The sequence below is a fragment of the Furipterus horrens genome, unplaced genomic scaffold, assembly GCF_987537825.1.
Source record: "Furipterus horrens unplaced genomic scaffold, mFurHor1.1.pri manual_scaffold_6, whole genome shotgun sequence".
Lineage (NCBI taxonomy): Eukaryota > Metazoa > Chordata > Mammalia > Chiroptera > Furipteridae > Furipterus > Furipterus horrens.
In genome coordinates, this window is record NW_028327176.1 from 106,695,618 (window position 1) to 106,710,668 (window position 15,051).

General features: G+C 38.2%; 1 pseudogene; it reads left to right on the forward strand.

Annotated features, from left to right (window-relative positions):
- The first annotated feature begins 795 nt into the window (after nucleotides 1-795).
- LOC150007190 (U4 spliceosomal RNA) lies at nucleotides 796-915 on the forward strand (annotated as a pseudogene).
- The last annotated feature ends 14,136 nt before the right edge of the window (nucleotides 916-15,051 follow it).

Genomic DNA, 15,051 nt, shown 5'->3' on the forward strand with positions numbered 1-15,051 from the left:
CAGCTGGAGTGGGGGATCTGTAGGCACCCATGCCTGGACAGGGATCAAACCTGGGCCACAATCTTTGGTTACAAGATGACACTCCAACCAACTGAGCCATACTGGCCAGGGCCTAAATCTGAGTTTTGATGGTATTTGGTGTCATTTGTACCTGCAAGTTGGAGGGACCTGAGGACATTCAGATTACATTTATATAGCACAGCTCATGCCTCATCTGATAAATGCTTAAATAAATTTAAATTATCTGCCCCAAAATACCTTTTAATCTTACCTCCCAGCAATCATTTCTCCCTGTTCCTGCTGTTCACCAAAATCACACTAAATTGTTTTTTATAATGCATTCATTTTCAGTGCTCTGTGCCTTTGTTCCTATTTTACCTCTTCCTGGAGTACTTGATGCCAATTTTTACTTCTACAAAAATCTTAGTTATTCTATAAGTGTTAAGTAGCTCAATTGTTATCTGTTTTGTTACTATTTTTCAAGGAAATGACCTCTTCCTCTGCATTCATTGGTCACTTAATCTTTTCTTCTATCACATTAATTATCACGTGGTTCTTTAAATCTTTCTCTCTCTATTTCTGCTTTCTGATGATGTGTTACTTACCATTTTTTTACTCCAGTGCCTGGCAAGTGCTTGATATATAATAGAAACTCAATAAATATATTTTTATGTTATTGAACAAACTGTGGCACAAAGTATGAGTTTTAAATAGCTCTCAAAGTACTTTTATGGGTAATACCACTTTGTCCAACTACTTAAAGTTGTTGCTTCAAAAAAAAAAAAAACTGGGAAGAGCTTTGCGAAGTGGCAGTATTGTAGCCAATGAGGTTTATCCGAGGCACGATTACTGCTAATTGAAAAACTGGGAAGAGATTGTAAATTCATTCTAATTTTCCAAAATATTCTTATCAATTATGTTTCACAGCTTTTCTGTGCATTATTATTCAAATGAATCTCTCTATAGCAGCCCTGACAGGTGGTCTTGAGTGACACAGATTAAATGGGTGTTTTCATGTGCTCAATTGAGAAGTGCTTAGTTTTGGCTTATAACTGACACTCAGTCCATTCACAGCTATTGAAAATTTTACTCTTCAGTTTTATATCCTAGTGAGTTATCTTCCTTTCAGAAACATTTATTACAAGTTCCATTATATAATCTCAAGTGCATGCTATATATGGCTTGTTTTACAGCTTTTATAAGCTGTTCACTTACACTGAGAAATAACATTTCTGATATTTAATTAATTTTAAATCCCAAATACAGAGGATAGCTTACAGACCCAACAAGAAATAAACTGAACATGATCTTACATTGCTCTCTCTAGAGACTGATGAAATGGAATTTTACCCACTGTCTAAATTCACCTTGCTCTTCTAATGATTTATTGCTTGTGTGGTATGCCTCTATGTAAAGGCTGAGATGAGCAGCCACAAGTGATTATCAAATGAAATTCAATGCAGACTGACAAGCTTACTTCAGACTTCTCTCTTTCTTGTATCTCCAAGACTGATCTTTGACATTTTTTCAAAGCCTTTTAAAATCTGAGTCTTTATTTGTACATTTTCAATTCCCAAGGAATAAATTCACACAAATCTGTCAGAAATGAGCTTTTCTGAAGCTTCCATTAACAGCTGTAAGAAGCAACTGGATCCATAGACAGTTTAGAATATGAGACATCATTTTATTCCTTTTTGCACTGAAGGTTGGCTTTGGCTTTAAATCTTTCATCTGCTATGATCAGAGTTAAAATGACGTGGATCGAGTTAATTTTTTTAAAGGGGAATTTCTCCATTCATTTTATTTTATTTTTTTCTGTAATTTTGTTTTGTTTTGTATGATTTGTCTTATGTTATTTTTTTATTTATTTTATTCATTTATTTTTATTTATTTTTTAAGTATATTTTATTGATTTTATTGTTACAATAGTTCCAATTTTTGCCCCTTTGCTCCCCTCCGCCCAGCACCCCCCTTCCCCAACAATCCAGTCCCCAAGTCCATGCCCATGGCTCACCCTTTCATATATTCTTCTTCTTTTTAAAAAAAAATAATTAATTAATTAGTTAAATATTTTAACAATAAAAAATAACAATCCCTCCCTCTCAGACTTAAGACACTTTACAATCTTATAAAGGACAATGGATGAAGGTCTCGAGCTCCTCTAGCTGCTTCAAGCTGGACGTGGTCATCGTCCTACCTACCCTTGGGTCAAGAAATCCCTAATAAGAGTGGGGGTGTGGAGGGGAGGGTGGCCTTCCCACAAGGGGAAGGATCGTGCAGACTCCAGGTTGGTTGGCTGTCTCTGGACAATGGCATGCTTGGTTTAACAGGCTGGCATCCTTGTTGTATTCTGGGGGCAGCAGGGTTAAAGGACATCATTCAATCCGTAACCACTAGATGACAAAAGACAGGTATTAATTTTTCAATGTCCAACATTAGGGAAAAGAAGGGCTTCTTTAGAGGAAGGTATACCAGGTACATCTTACCTGTCCAAAACCCTTTTGCCCATTATACTTAGTTTGGACTGAGGGAAATATTTTAGGTTTCCCCCCTCTCAGGCCTCTGGGCTCTTTCTATCCAAGCCATTAGGATAGAAAAGAGAAACCAGTTTTAAAGTGAAGCCCACAGACCACCCAATTCTTCACCAACCCAGCCACTTAGTTCAGCCAAACCATTGAGTCTCAGGAGGCAGCAATGCAGACAGGATTAAGTGAGGCCTATATGTACAGACAATCACTCAGGTAATGAGATCGTAGGCTTATGCCCTTTGAAAACAGAAAACACATGTTAATTTATGTAACATAACCCACACACAAGTTTATAGATCTGTAGGACTGTCTTATCAGAAAGACATCCAGTTGCAAGGCATTTGACATTCTTCTTGCCTGTAAATTAAACATCTTTGATAATGCCACAGACATAGTTTAACTTTCAAATGAAAACAAATTTTAAATGAAAAGAAACTTTAAAGACAGTTAGCTGCACTACTTTATAGTCTACCACTGGGCATTGTGATCTTCCTTGAATCTTGATTTTTCTCCCTAAGATTACCCTCCTTGTCATTAAAGGGACTGCATTAATTTCATTTTTAATTTATCCTGTTCATTTGCGTAAACACAACAAGAGCAGCAAATGATCACTTATGATCTTTAGTTCTGCTTTGCTGGAACTTACTCAAGGAACATTTAGGGTGACCTTCAGTCTGCCCTTCAGGGCACAGAAGTTGAGCCACATACCTGGCATTCAGCCTTGCCTGTAAACACCTGTCTTTTCCAGGTCCTCCTGGTTTTCCATTGTGCCTTAAGGTCCCTTCTAGCCATCTTTCAGGAAAACAACCTTCGTTCCTTCCCTGGAAAGATTGCTATGGACCGCTCATACATCCAAGGTACCAGGCCTTTTATCTCATGGACTTTTATTACCTTTGAAAGTCAGTCCCAGTTGCTCAGGGCTTTTTGGTAACAACCAAAGCCCAAGCATGTCTCCTTTAGGCATGACATTCCAGTCAAAGTCTTAGTCAAATAAATCGTTATTAACAACTGGTCTTATTAGTTTTATGCAAAGAAACTTAGGTCATTACTTACTTCTTTAGAATGCCAAATTCTGGAGGGATCAGATAGGGAGAAAATATATACAGTGTGAAGGAAAATCCTTGTCCTTCTAATATTCACTGAACTTGCATTTCTATTCTTTATATTTTTATTCCTCCCCCCACTAAAAATTTTTCTGTTTGTTTGTTTTTTCATTACAGTTATCTCACTTTTTTCCCCCTCTTGCTTCTCTGCACCCTGTCCCCCCCTTCTCCCACATTCAGTCCGCACCCAGCTGTCCATGTCCATGGATCATTTATACATGTTCTTTGACTAGACCCTTCCCCTTCTTACCACTTCTCTCCCTCCCATCTCCCCCTTTGTTACTGTTAGTTTATTCCTCGTTTACATACCTCTGGTTCAATTTTGCTCATTTGTTTGTGTTGTTCATTAGTTTCCTGTAACAGGTGATAGCATAAGGTAATTTTCTTTTGTTGCCTGACTTATTTTGCTAAGCATAATTCTCTCTAGTTCCAATCATGTTGTTGCAAATGGTAGAAGTTCCTTCTTTCAGTACTTATTCATTGTCATTTTCCCCCTTTGTACTCGTGTTCCTCTCTGTCTCTCTCTGTTTCTTCATCTCCTTAAAGCAGACCCTTTAGCATCTCTTGCAATACTGGTTTGGTGGAGATGTATTCTTTTAACCTTCTTTTGTCTTGGAAACTCCTTATTTCACCTTCAGTTTTGAATGAGAGCCTTGCTGGGTAGAGTATTCTTGGTTGTAGGCCTTTGTTTTTCATTACTTGGAATATATTTTGCCATTCCCTTCTGGCTTGTAGTGTTTCTGCTGAGAAATCTGATGATAGCCTTATTGGAGCTCCCTTGTATGTTATTAGTTGTTTCTCTCTTGCTGCTTTTAGGATTCTCTCTTTGTCTTTGAATGTTGGCATTTTAATTATGATGTGTATTGAAGTGGGCCTGTTGGGGTTCATTTTCATTGGGACCCTCTGTGCTTCCTGGACTCGCATGATTCTTTCTCTCTTCATGTTAGGGAAGTTTTCTGTCATTAGTTTTTCAAAGAGGTTTTCTATCCCTTGCTCTTCTTCTTCTCCTTCTGGAATTCCTATGATACGGATATTATTACATTTCATGTTGTCCTGCAGCTGTCATAGAGCCTCTTCAGTCTTGTTCAGCCTTTTTTCATTTTGTTGCACTGTCTGTGAGTTTTTGTCTACATTGTCCTCCAGCTCGCTGATCCTATTTTCTGCTTCCTCTAGCCTGTTTTTAATTCCTTCTACTGTGTTCTTCAATTCAGAGATCGTATTCTTCATTTCCTCCTGGCTCTTATTGATAGCTTCCATGTCCTTTTTGATGCTGATATAATTCTCAGTAAGTTCCTTATAGTTCTTCTGGAGTTCACTGTAGTTTTTCTGGAGTTCTTTGTAGTTTCCGCTGAGCTCATTGAGCTTCTCCATAATACATGCTTTCATTTCCATATCTGATAGTTGGCTCCCCTCTATTTCATTTAGCACTCTTTCTGGGGACTCTGCTTTTCCTTTCGATGGGGGGTTGTTTCTCTGTCTCCCCATTTTTGTGACTCCTATTGTTTGTTGGTGCTTCTTAGAATGATCTGCACTTCCTGGATCTGCCCCTGCTGGCGTCAGATCCTGTATCAGTCTGGCCCTAGGCAGCCTGTTGGAGACTTTCAGGGATCTACTGCCTTTGTCTGTCTCCTTTAGTTGATAATCTATTCAATCTGTGATTAGTCGTCAGGCTTAAGGACCGTGGGTGTGGCAGCTTAATTCCTGTAGGCAGGGCCTTTGCTTCCCCTCAGGCTGACGCCACTTGGCCAGCAATGGTCTGCCTGCAGTGTGGGGATGAGTCAGTCCTGGGACCCAGCCAGCCGCTTCCCCAGCTCTCCCCTCAAAGCCACCACACCAAACTCTCCCCAAGCATCTCCTGTCCTCTCTGCCTTTCCTCCGCTTGAGCCCAGGGTAAGTGGTGGCCAAAATATTTTTGTATGTGATCCGCTTAAGAGCTCTTTTTCTCCAGCTGTTTCTCTCTGGCTAGCAAGAAACCCTGTGGCTTTTCACTTTTCACAGCTGATACTATTTTACTTTCCACTCTGTTGCTGTAGGCTGGGAAGCTCAGCTGGGGGGTTAGACCCTGCCCTTCTCAGGGGGAATCCCCGGCTCCTGAGCTGTTTCTCAGTCCTTTCAGCTGCCACCCGTGTGAGCCCAGCCAGCCCTTCCGCGTCTCCGCACTCCCTACCGGTCGCGTTGTGATGTAGCGGCCTTTTCTGTCTCTCCGTGGTTATAAGACTTCTCTCTAGCTGGTGTTTGGTTGGTTATTCCAGATGATTTCTCCAAAATTGAGTTGTAAATCCAGACTAGTTCTGGGAGGAAGTTAGTGTAGCTTCCACTTACTCCTCCGCCATCTTGTTTCTCTCCATTCATTTTAGCAGTTATTTATTTAGAGCATCTATAATAAAATACCAGATATAAATATTATGATATTAAGATAAAAACTACTATCCGTCTGGGTGGTTGGCAGAGTGAAAGCTTTGTTGAGGAACTGAATCTTAATAATCAATCAATTTAATTTATTCAAAGGAAATAATTGAACACTTACTTTTACCATATACTTTTCTAGCCAATAGACAGTTACATATGAATAAAGCACGTTCTTGCCTCCATATGCTGCTTTAATGTATTTTAAGCCACAACATTCATTTATTTGTTATTTTATTTAAGCTTCATATTAAGATATTGTCCCTTTCTATAAACTGAAGTGCATTTTATTTTTTTAATATGCTTTATTGATTATGCTATTACAGTTGTCTCAATTTCTTTACCCTTTGTTCCCCTCCATCCAGTGACATCTCTCCCTCCAGTTGCCACGCCCCCCAGTCCATGCCCATTGGTTGTGGATATAGTTCTTCTCAACATCTTCCTATCTACTCCACTCCCTCCTGCTATGCTTCCTAATTCCTGCACCATCTCCATCCCTTTCTCCCTTTCCCCCTTCCCACTGACCTCCACCCAGTATGTTCCTCATACCTATAAGTCTTTTCCTACTCTCATTGACTACTTAGTTTGCCTTTGTTTTGATTTCCTAGCTTCTATTGTTGGTTGTTGTGATACAGCTTTCATTTTAATGTTCATAGTTTTGATCCTCTTTCTCCTAAACAAGTCCCTTTAACATTTGATATAATGGTGGTTTGGATCTGATGAACTCCTTCAATTTTACTTTGTCCTGGAAGCACTTTCTCTGCCCTTCTATTCTGAATGATAGCTTCTCTGGATAGAGCAATCGTGGCTGTAGGTTTTTGCTTTTCACTTCTTTGAATATTTCTTGCCAGTTCCTTCTTGCCTGCAGAGTTTCTTTTGAGAAATCAGCTGAGAGTCTTATTGGGACCCCTTTGTATGTAATTTTCTTCTTCTCTCTTGCTGCTTTTAAGATTCTCTCTTTATCCTTAATTTTTGACATTTTGATTATAATGTGTCTTGGTGTGGTTCTCCCTGGGTCCAGTTTTCTTGGAACTCTTTGTACTTCCTGGACCTGTAAGTCTATTTCCTTCCCCAAGTTAGGGAAGTTCTGTTTTATTATTTTTTTTCACATAATTTTTCAATTTCTAGTTGTTTTTCTTCACCTTCTGGCAACCCTATGATTCAGATGTTGGCCTGCATATAGCTGTCCCATAGGTTTCTGAGCCTATCCTCATTTTCCTCACTTTTTGTTTTCTCTTTCTGCACTGGAAGACTATTCCTTCCTTATGTTCCGATTTATTTATTTGATCCCTGGTTTTCTTTCCCTCACCACTAGTTTCATATGTGTTTTTATTCATTTCAGCAGGACTAGCCTTCATTCCTTCCCCATCTTGTTTAAGATCTGCTGTTAGCTTTGTAAGCATTTGAATAACCAAAGCTCTGAACTGGGCCTCAGAAAGATTTCCTATCTGCTGTGCTGTTAGATTAGATATTTGCTGACTGCTCAGCTGTGTCACCAGGATCTCTATTATTATCTGTGCCATCCTGACAGTTTTGTGTTTACCTTTGCTTCCTGGGTGGGGCTGTCATACCTCCTATGCTATTGGGGGCAGAGCCCCATTCACTTGTCACTACCGGGTGACCCTTCTCACAACACTGTGGCATTTTGTGTCAGGGTGGGGATCCAAGATTTATTCTTGCTGTTCACTCTCCACTGAGAGACTGGGAGTTTCCTCCTCCATCCCCACCCCTTCTGGCCCTAACAGGCCAAGGCAATGGGTGTTTGCCTTCTCCGGTATTGGAATTGTGAACTGTTGGGTTTGGTCTGCAGCTGGGGGTGCTCCCCGGGTGTTTCTTGCCTCCCCTTAAATATGGGAGTCTGTGCTTACCATCATTCCACCGCCATCACTGCAGCTGCCACCATCCACACAGCTTGATCTCTCTGCCCTGGCTTTGCCCCTCCTACCACTTAAAAATAAGCACCACTTATTTATAACTTCATACGTTGGACTTCCATGTAGCTTTATTTTCTGGAACTTCTGGTTATTTCTGGATTTGTGGTAGTTGTATTCCTTCTTAGTTGTGGAGTGAGATGGAGTATGTCAGTCTAGGCCTCCATCTTGGCCAGAAGTCCTGAACATTTTTTGAAGTTCATTTTCCATTGTCAATGCATTATAGAAAGAAGAAATGCTTTCTTTATATGAGTTTCCAAAGAATTGTTTATACATTTAATATTTAAGATTAAATTGCACATGCTTCCAAGAAGGAAATTTGTCTTTTCCACTGACCAAGGCTAAGGAATCATCTTCAGAGTTAATGAGTGTTTTGCCTGCTATAACTGCTAAGATTGAGAATAATATTTTAGTAGACATATCAGGATTATAAACAATTAATTGGAAAGTCAATGAAGGCAGTTCTATTAAAACCACTATTTAATTTTGTGAACTTCAGCTGTTTATAAGGTGTATAATTTATAAATTATAAAGATGAAGAGCACTTATTTTTCTAGTCTTATTCTAGATGTTTTAAAATGAGTTAAGATAAACTTTGTAGAAAGCTTTGTAGAACCCAGAGGGATTGCAGACAATGGGAATGATGTCTCAGACATCACACTGTGTGAAGAATGATTAGAAGATAAAACCCAAACAGGTTAAGTGGAATAAATTATGCTCAATGATAAAATTATATATTTCCTATGCTACATATAATGCTTATATTATGTATTATGTATATAATGTTATAATAGAAAGGGAAGATGAAAGAAAATTAGGAAAGAGGAACTTTGTGAATAAAATCCTGAAGTTCACAAGTGATCATTGTATGTTTGACATGATCAGTAGGGAGGACTCGGACTTGAGCTGGGAAATTAATGTTGTATGACATATACAGAAAGACCAAGTTCACATGGTAGGGTAGCTACCTTTTTCTTATAGTTCTCTTTCTTATAGTTCTTAAAAATCAAAGGTAGATTCTGCACAAGGATGTCTAGTTAATTGTGAAGATCAATTAGGAGAGCAGAAATGTACAAGGTAAAAACAAAACTCTAAGTTAGTACACCATTGCATAACCTAGGCATGAGTTAAGGTGGTGGTAGTGATAATAAAAAAGTTGGAAGAAAGAAGAAAAGGTGAGAAGGAACAATTGAGAACTTAGTGGCTGACTGAAAACTAAGCTATTTCAAAAATTGCTCTGACATTTCAGGCTTGGTTATTGGAAAAGAAGTAAAATTATTGGCAGAAGTGAAGAAATATATTTAGATAGAAGATAATAAATTTGACTTTGAAATGTATTTCATTGGAAGTGATGGTGAACTACCCAAGTAGTGATACTGTGGAGAAAGTGTGTGTAAAGACTAATACAGATTAAAAACAACAGACTTAATTCTCTTTGAAAACAAGGGGAGGGATTTTTCTCCCCTTCTTCTTCTCAGAGCATTTACCTCAGAAAACTTGTAATGAAAGCACCTTCTCATCTGTTCACATGTATATAAATCTTTTTGAAGACAAGATATGTTTTTAATCAGCTTTCTGACTCAAGGATGTCCTCTTGAAGCTGTAAACCTTTGAAATGCAAACACAAGGGAGACAGCACACCTGCTTGGCCCCCCTATCCCCCAGTCTCCATTTGGAGGGTTGGAGTCTAACTTGGAGCTTGGCACCTGCTGCCTTGCTCCAAGTTGTAAAACTACCTCCTGTCATAAAGGGATGAGAGCCTTGTTTGTCTTCTGGATAAAGTTAGTTAGCTAACACAGATGGCCACCCCAATTGCCAGGTAAAGTTGGAATGAATTTTGTGTTACAAATGATATTCCAAGTCCTCTTGCTCAAGGACTAGTTATTATTATTATTATTAATATGTATAAAATGGGTTGTATCTACTTGGCTATATAAAAGGGTGAGACATATTTTTCTTTCTTTGTCTTTGCAATCTCTTAGAAGATTGCCTGCAATATGTTTCACATTCTGGTTTAATGTTTATTCAGCTAGACAAAAATTTTTTTCTTCTTCTACTTTCATGGAGAGGTTTTTCTGTTAGGAAATATTTTTTAAATTATATTTCCCCAATACATGATATTGTAGACAATGAGTTAGTGTTGAAAGTGGACATTTAAAAGTTATCATCATAGAGAAAATGAGAAGTGATTATAAGAAAAACAGACGAAATGAGACTAAGAAAAGATCAAATGAGAACAGTAACCTTATGATTACTATACAGTGAGAATCTGTTTGCTTTTGTTCATTTTAATCTCAGTGATGATCCCCTGCCTGGAAATCCCTTATCCTTGTCTTTTATCAAGATAAGCTCGCCATATTCTTTAAGGCTAGGCTGTGGCATTTCATCCTCTAGGAGGCCTGTCCTCCTAATTGGTGTATACTCTATGCCAGAGATTTTCAGTGGGTGAGCTGTGGCAGAGTGGGATAACACAAATTTTTTTTAACATCTAATACTTGACTATTTAGTCATGGGCACTGACATCTTTTCCCCTAGATTGTCAAATAAAAAATTGACAACAGCCAACACAACAATAGCCGTCTGGTGTGAATGAATCAAAATTGTACCTTTTTGTTGTTGTTAAATCAGCAAAAATATATTCTTTGGTATGCTGCAGGATTTTAGTAGTTTATGTGTGCCATGAGATGAAAATGGTTGATAATTACTGCCCTATGCATCTTTCCTTTAAAATATTTCACATGAGTTTTATAATTACCTATTTTTTTGTGAATGCATTTATTAATATTATGTGCTCCTTGCCGCCGTTGATAAAGGATAGCAAGGATACTTACTTATGCATTTGCAGTAACACAGGGCCTACCATATTAAAATGTTTCTGTAATTATTTAATTAAACAGGTGACAGGAGAGCTCAAGAGACTGAGACTTGTTTTGCAGAACTATTTAGTCTAAAACTGTGCTGTTCAATATTTAAGTGACTTAACTACACGTAACCTGAAACATGACTAGTCCAAATTGAGAGGTACTGTAAGTGTCAAATACTCACTAACTTACTGAGTCCAAAAATCATTAAATATTCCATAAATCATTATTACACTGACCACATGTTCACCAATATAACATAATAACCGGTACTATGGACTTCCGGCCAAGATGGAGGCTTAGACGGACACGCTAGGTCTCCCTCTACAACTAGAGAGGAATACAACTACTTCAAAACAAAGGATAACTAGAAATTCCAGAAAATAAAACTACACGGAAGCCCAACATATGAAGTTATAAACCAGCGGTGCCATTTGGGCAGGTAAGAGTTAAAGAGGGCAGCGCCGTTTGCGGTCGCACCTGGGACAGCGGCGGGGCGGCGAAAAATCCCGCGGCAATCAAGCCCCTGGCGTGCGTGACTCCGGGCGCTGGGGAAAGCAGCCACCACATCGCCTTGAACAGTGAGGCCCAGGGGAGCGGGAGGACGGATCCCGGTCTCCTAGCTGAATAACTGTGTGAATCCATCTTGGACCCCCGCCCCCACAGAAAGCACCACAGGGCTGCGAAATAGGTCGCGGACAGGCAGGCGCCGGTCGCTGAATTGTGACGCGTACACAGGCACCGCCCCGGACAGCCGGCCCAAGAAAACAAAACGCATCTGTCAAAATGAGGCAGACAACTATAGAAATCCCGGTGGCACAACTCACCAGACAGCAGATAAAGAACCTGACAGATGAACAGATAAGAAACCTGTCAGAGGCTCAGTTCTGGGCCATTGTTATCAGGTGGCTTACAGAATTCACAAAAGAGCAGGAAAAAGATATGAAAGAAGCGAAAAACTTTCATAACGAAAGGAACAAAACCACATACGAGACAGATGGTGAGGAATCCAGAGTTCAATTCAACAAACTGGAATATGGAGAAGGAACAAGCAGTCAACCAATGCAGCGAGAGGAAATAGGAAGCAACAATGAGAGGATCAGAAACCTCTGGGACAGCTATAAAAGGCCCAACATAAGAATCATTGGTTTGCCAGAGAATGAGGAAGATGAACTAGAACTTGAAAAATTGAGTGAAAATATAATAAAGGAGAACTTCCCAGACTTGGGGAAGGGAATAGACATGCAGGTCCAGGAAGCAAGGAGAGTTCCCAAGAGACTGGACCCAGGGAGAACCACTCCAAGACACATTATAATCAAAATGTCAAAAATTAAGGATAAAGAGAGAATCTTAAAAGCAGCAAGAGAGAAGAAAAGAATTATGTACAAAGGGGTCCCAATTAGACTATCAGCTGACTTCTCAAGGGAAACACTACAGGCAAGAAGGGACTGGCAAGAAATATTCAAAGTAATGAAAATCCAAAACCTACAACCACGAATACTCTATCCAGCGAAATTGTCATTCAGAATAGAAGGACAGAGAAAGTGTTTCCAGGACAAAATAAAACTGAAAGAGTTCATTAGATCCAAACCACTGTTATATGAGATGTTAAAGGGACTGGTTTAAAAAACAGAAGCTAGGGAGATGAAACAAAGGCAAACGAAACAGGCAACGAGAGTGGAAAAGGAACTGTGGGTAAGGGAAGCATAGTGGGGGGAGGTCAACAGGGAGGGGGAGTGGGGAGAGGGAGGGAGATGATATAGGAATTGGGGATCATGGTAGGAGGGAATGGAATAGACGGAGAGAGATTGGGAGGAACTGTATGCACAACTAATGGACATAATCTAAAAGGGGGGGACAACTGGAGGGAGGGGGGCCACCGGGTGGAGGGGAGCAGAGGGAAGGGAAATTGGCACAAATGTAATATTTTAATCAATAAAACACATTAAATCTGAAAAAAAAAAAAAAACCAACCACAACAGAAATATCTTTAATAAACAGATGATTAAAAAAAAAAAAAAAAATAATCGGTACTATGAAGATGTTGGGTTCAATAGAGTATTAAAATTTCTATGTTTTTACTTTAGAAATGTATGTACCAGAAATTATGAAATTATATATGTGGCTCACATATTTCTATTGGATAAAACTAGTCTAAATAAACAAATCCCCAAAAATATGTCCAAATATTAAATCACTAAAATCAATATGCTTAAGATCTGAAAAAGTCTAAGATGTTTTCTGATATACATAATTCTATAGATATTGGTTCCTGGGTCAAAACATGAGCTTTCATTAGATTTTTTTAAATTTAAATAATAGGTCTGGAAAATAAACTTGCTTCTTGGAAAAATTATATAAAAATCATTTAATGGAATAAGCAGGATAAAACTTTACTTCTAAGAGGTCTCAGCTTACTCAGTGTAGGTGTTCTTAAAATATCCTAGCTTCATCATCCCTTTGATTACCCCCCATGTGCACTAAGAATATATGAAGCAGAATTGAGTTCATTCATTTACATTAATGTATAATTCATTCATTGAGGACACATTCACTGAATATTTCCTATGTACCAGGCACTGTTACAAAGGCAGAGAATACTACATTGAAATCAATAAATAAGATCTGCTACTTCACACAGTTTACAGACTAAGAAGTAGATTATAAACAAAAATCAAGTAAATAAGTGAATAAATAAGATTATTTCTTTCTTTCCTTTTTATTCATTCATTCATTCATTTATTTAGAGAATTGCTTTTGGCCGCTAATAACAGAATACCCAAACAATAGTGGCTTAAACCATAAGGAGGATGAAGGTCCACAAAACAAAAAAATCCAAAGAAAAGTAGCATCAGGTGTGCTCAGGCCATCAAACAGTGACCTCAGAGCTCAGGGTTTTTCCTTTTCCATGTTGCACTCCTTAGTGTGATAGCTTTCAATGTTTATGATTTTTACCATCAGCTGTTTAACATGGATGTTTTACCTACAGGCATCTAATCTGAGCTCAAAAAATTCTCTTCTTGTACCTTTCTTTTTTTTTCTACAAGAGGTTAAATACCTTTCTCAGAAATCCTCAGCATACTTCCCCTTGTTGGACAGAATTGGGTTAGATGCACATGTTAATTTGCAAGGGAGTCTGAGAAAGTACATATTTATTTTTTAGACTCTGTAGTGGAGCTAGCAAAAGAAAAGGAGTTTGCAAATTAGCCATAGGTTTTCTTTTTTCTCTTTTGATTGCATTTTAGATAGTCCTTACAAATAAAATAAAACTAAGTAATGGAATAGAGACCAATTGACATAAGGGAGAATATTTGAAGATAATCTGAAAAGGAAATTTCAAAGGAGATGACATTTGAAAAGAGACTTAAATGATGAGAAGGTGATAACATGGAAAGATGCTGGGAAAAGGAGTCCTGTCTTACTCATGGCTAAAATGTCAAGCCAATAGCAAATTCAAAATTACTTGTTCACAAAGAGAATCTTTTATTATTTTATGCTTAGTCTCTGTATAAGTCAGCATTTTCCAAAGAAACTGAACCAGTAGGATATAAATTATTAATATAAAATAAGTTATTGTAATGATCTTCTCCCATAACTTTTTGGCAATATACTTTACTATTTCCTTTATTTCTCTAAAAACAAGAACATTTCAAGCCCTACCAATATTTTTAAATAAATAATTTAAGTAATTACCCATTTCAACAGCATCCCAGTTAATGAAAAAAATCTAAGTACAATGATTATTCCTGAATAAGATGAAATTGGCGTAAACTTAAAACAGAACGTCAAGTACCTGACACTTTACTTTCAAGTCCTGTTGATATTACAGGATGTGAAACATAGTCATTTAATGACAGTTTTCCATTTTTTAGCAATGTTGCAGAGATGAATGGTTGTCTGAATACAGAAAAAAATAATGAAATAGAAAATATCCACTTTGCAAATTTTTGGTTAAAAATAACTTATTCATTTCCCTACTTTCTCCTCCCTATCCTGGAAACACTCACTCATTTCTGTTTCTTCCGGTGACAGGAATCCAAACATCTACCTATAAGAAAAGCTTTCAGAAACACATAGTCCCATCTGAAAAAGGCAGTAGAGAAGTGATAGATATGACAGTATCCTGGACAATGAGTGCCAGATTTGCTGTATGATTGCTGTAGGCTAGAAAAAGTAGGTGGATCAAAAGACAAAAGCAACTGTGATGAGAACAGAAAAAGAG